Below are 4,769 nucleotides of genomic sequence, written 5' to 3'. Positions count from 1 at the left end.
ACCGGATATACGTGGTTTGGACCTTCATAATAAAATCCCTCAAAAAATGGAACAAGCAAGGAAAAACATAACACAAATGATCACCCAAAGTACAATTCTGTAGTCTCGGTTCCGCTTTTGCAAAATCATACGAGGGTCCAGATTTGGCCCAAAACAGGATCACTGCCGAAGGCTGTATATGGCTTATACATATATGCCACATAGCCCAAATACAGACCACAAACAGCTAGTGATGGAAGGTATCTGCATTCACTCAAGAACTGTTCTTAAGTACAAGTTCTAGTACTTGAGTATGTCAACATTCTCTACAACTTTATACATCTACTCAAAAACATCTCAGAGATAAATATTGTACTTTTCACTACATCTCCACTACATTTTTCTGACAGCTTTAGTTACTTTTAAGATTAGTTATTCATACTTTTTCCTGTTAAAACCACGTTTCTCCAAATATGTTGACATTGAATATTTGTGATGAATTGAAGGATGAACTGTTCTTTTATGACAGTGGTTCCCAAACCTTCTCTGGTGTGCCCCCCTACAGAAGCTGACAAAAGTTCAAGCCCCCCACCCCATAATTATTATCAATCATTAAAAATAATTGGAGAAGCAACTAATAAAAAAGGACTTACATGTTGAATTTTAATGAACATGACAGCATCAGCAAACACTTGTTTGTTTATTTCCCCTACATCAATAATGTATAATAATATTTAATTTAATGATTAATTTAACATTTTTATCTTTATATATTTTTATATTTAAGCCTGTAAGCGGCCTGTAAGTTTTGTTGTAACAAATATTACAAGTCATATTTATCAAGGACAACATAACATAAATGCATAATAATGTTCTGTAAATAATGAACATAATATTACATGATAATCTGTAAATCTCCATATTGATCTCTTCAGGAATCATACCATACATCTTGTAAATTAATCAGATCATATTTATTTACATACATTTCAATGGAATACATTTTTTTTTTATTTGTTTTGTTTTATTCAAAGTTTTATTTCAGTAATGTGACATTGTCACAGTTGCAGCAAAAGGTATCCAGGGTTATTATGTTAACATGCCAACGGTGGGAGGAATGATGTCTCTGTGGAGGAGGCTGTGGGGTGTACCAAATTCCCCGAGCAGGGAGAAGGGAGTGTGGAGCACCGTTTGTGCCCCGTGGAACTGAACACAACTACCAACACAAAACCACCCAAAACCACCCCCAGTCAGTGCCAATAAGAATGAAGGTGAGTTACAGTTTTTCACAATCGCTAAAACAATAAACACCATTCTCTGGACCAATAAAACCATTTATCAGATCACTGACTTTTTTGTCAAAGCACTACACACATTCTTATTAGCTAAAACACATTTTGCACTGTGATGCACTTGCAGCAAAATGGTAAATGCAGGTGGCAGAAGCTGATCACAACTACTATAACTACTGTTATCATTTATCACACACAGCGACTTAAAATCGTTCACGCTTGTTTCTAATTATGTGAATTACAGTTTTTCACAATTGTTTACACACAAAATTGGAACTTTAAATGCAGTCACTGAAATCTGAAACTCATGCACCGAATCCATAAAGCGAGCAGGCACCATAGTAAGCACAATTCCTGCCTTACACTCACACTACACATTTATATATATAGATAGATAATTCAAAATGTGTTTAAATACATTAAAATGTTTTCATGCTCTGAACACAGTGTTTTCCATTTTCTATTGTAGTGTGTATTCACTGCTCAGTAGTGTTTAGTGGCTGTGTTGGATCTGAAAGTTTTGTTTCATTCTGCCAGAAAGGTCATTTGAATATTTAGTTTTGTGTCTTCACTTTTGAGAAAAGGGTGGAAGGTTTCATGAAATGTGTCTCAGGAACTATGTTCCACCACTGCACCCTGCACGAAACACATGCAAATTCTGCTAAGGAGGGCCATGAACCTTCCTGGGAGTTCAGGGACTGAAAAATAATTCATGAACCATCGTTCCCCTCTCTCTGTCCAATGTGTAACTTATTTCTGGAACACTAATCCCTGATCTGCTGTGTGGTGATTTGGCTAAACACAAATCAGTTTGGGAATATGCACAAAATCAGCCTAAACAACGAAGCCCTTAAAACTATATTTAAACTCAAAGATCTTCTTCAAGAGAAAACTTTGATATCAGATAATTAAAGGGATAGTTCATCCAAAAATTAAAATTCAGTTGTTATCTACTCACCCTCATACTGACTGAGGGTCGGATTTAGTTTTTTAGTCCACAAAACACTGCTGGAGTTTACAGCAAAACAGTGTTGCAGAGTCTCCCAAACAATGGAAGTGAAGGGTGACCAGTTTTCAAACATAAAAAAACAACTGGGAAAAAAACATAAAATGCCTCCATACTGCTTGTCTGGCATAATCCAAGTATCCTAAAGTCCCAACATGCCATTTGCACACCATCACAACGCACACACCCAGCTCAGACAGTGTGCATGTGCAGGTGAATGTGGCTCCAAGCTATGGATATACAGTGAAGATTCAGGCTAAAAACATGATGCAAATAACATTTTTTTAGTCAACTTGGTATGTTGGGGCTTTAGGAGACTTGGATTACACCAGACGAGCAGTACGGAAGATTTTATGTTTTTATTCTGTTGTTTTTTTATGTTTGAAAACTCATCATCATTCACTTCCACTGTTTGAGATTCTGCAACTCTGTTTTCCTGTGAAACTCCAGCAGTGTTTTGTTAACTAAAAAACTAAACTTGACCTTAAGTCAGCATGAGGGTGAGCAGATAATGACTGAACATTTTTGGGTGAATTATCATTTTAAACAGGATGCACCTGAAAGCCTGCTACATGTCAGCTGATACACATCTTTCAACCTGTTGGGTTTTTTTTTTTTTGGTCAAGGGCTCCTTTTCCCAAACTGGGATACACGCGGAGAATGATTTAGGACTCAGACCCTTTCAAATTCAGCCAAACATAGAAATGTAAAGGACTAAAGTAAAGTAGTAAAGCATTGTGTCAAGCACATCCTTCTTATCAACCTGTGTGGACAGTTTCAAATGGGGGCTTGCAAACATGAAAGAAAAAAAATCATAAGAGTGTGTGTGTGTGTGTGTGTGTGTGTGTGTGTGTGTGTGTGTGTGTGTGTGCGTGTGTGTGTGCGTGTGTGTGTGTGTGTGTGTGTGTGGAGGGGGGCATATAGTTTGACAGTGTATTTGATGAATTTGCCACTTTTTTACTGTAAATTACTGTTTTTACTGTAAACTTAAGATGTGTATGTATATATAATATATATAATATGTGCATATATTATTTCACAGCTACTGCTGTACAGATTCAGATCTCATATATTCAGATTTCATATATAACACACTCTGTTTATAAAAGCAGTTTATAGAATATGATGCACAACAGATAAAGCATTGCACAAAGTGGTTGAAATTATCTGTACCTCACAACTACATCAACATGCTGATTACATGTTAATGTGCCCCCCACCCCCCCCACCCCCCCAGTTCTCTGTGCTTTTTTATTACAGAGTTGTAGTAGCTGTTGTAAGCAGGAATTGGAACTTTTCCACCTTAAATGCACAACAGTTTTCACTGCGCTGGTGCCCTTTTGATGTTTTTTTTTTCCACTGCCCCTCAGACAGCCGGAGTCTTCCACTGCATTTAAGTATTTAGCACTTTTACTTACAGTAAGTAGGCATATAGGGCACTTATGAATATTTCTCCAGAAGTGACTCCAAGTTAATGAAAATGGGTCCCTGAAGACATGTGAAGACTTTAATACCAAAGCTCTAGGACTTTGTGTCTTGAGGACCTAAAGTGAGGACCACTGAGACAACAAACCCTTTTCAAGTTATAATCACACAAGTTTTGTCTTTGAATATGTTTTCATATCACTTTGGCATCCAGGCATTAGAGGTGCTCTAAAACATCATTATCTGTATCTGTTCAACCAACAAAATGATCTGTCTCTATATCTGACCACTTCTGACTGGACATAGGTGTGGTTTATATTGAAGTCCCGTTAAATTGGGAAAATATATTTTCTATCATAATATTCATTGGCTATGAATTATTGTGCCTTTATCGGATTGATTTAATATTGACATAATTAATTATGAAATATATTTCAACATCCTCTCACTGTACTTTTAATCTCATTCTCTCTCTCTCTGTCTCTCTCTCTCTCTCTCTCTCTCTCTCTCTCTCTCTCCCTGTCTTAATTTTAATGCAGCTTTTAAAGTTTAAAAGTTTATTTCTTTCTTACTTGAGAGAAGGCAGATATCTCTGCGACTGATATCTTAAAAACTCTTATTTTATAAAAATGAACAAAGAAGCACTACAGGCCAGGGGGGAAATGTATTTTTGATGTGGGGGTGAATTGTGCCTTTATATACTTGTGTAAAAATGTAAAAACAAATGCACTTAAATAAAAGTTCTGTACATTACTGTGTTTTCTAAAACTGAATAACAAGTAGAAGAAATAGCCGTTTATACCCTGCATTTTACAGAACAGAACACAGGACACTCTAGTCTAACTGAGATTCAAATAATTAAAATTCTCCAGCAGAATCAGCTTGTTGCGACAGTAAAAAATATTAAGGAAAATAAAATAATCTTTCCTTCTTTCTGCTTCCTTCTTGAGATAATTATGTATGTAAAGTTTGGCAGAGTTTGTGGGGCATTTATTTTCTTGGACACCAGCTGGAAGTGGTATTGCTTCATTCTGGCAAGCTTTATGCTGCTTCAGGCGAACACTTCA

This window comes from Lutjanus erythropterus, chromosome 3 (genome assembly GCF_056507025.1).
Source record: "Lutjanus erythropterus isolate fLutEry1 chromosome 3, fLutEry1.hap2, whole genome shotgun sequence".
In the NCBI taxonomy this organism is placed as follows: Eukaryota; Metazoa; Chordata; class Actinopteri; order Lutjaniformes; family Lutjanidae; genus Lutjanus; species Lutjanus erythropterus.
The sequence above is the reverse complement of the archived record's forward strand: the minus strand, read 5'-3'. Positions refer to the sequence as shown.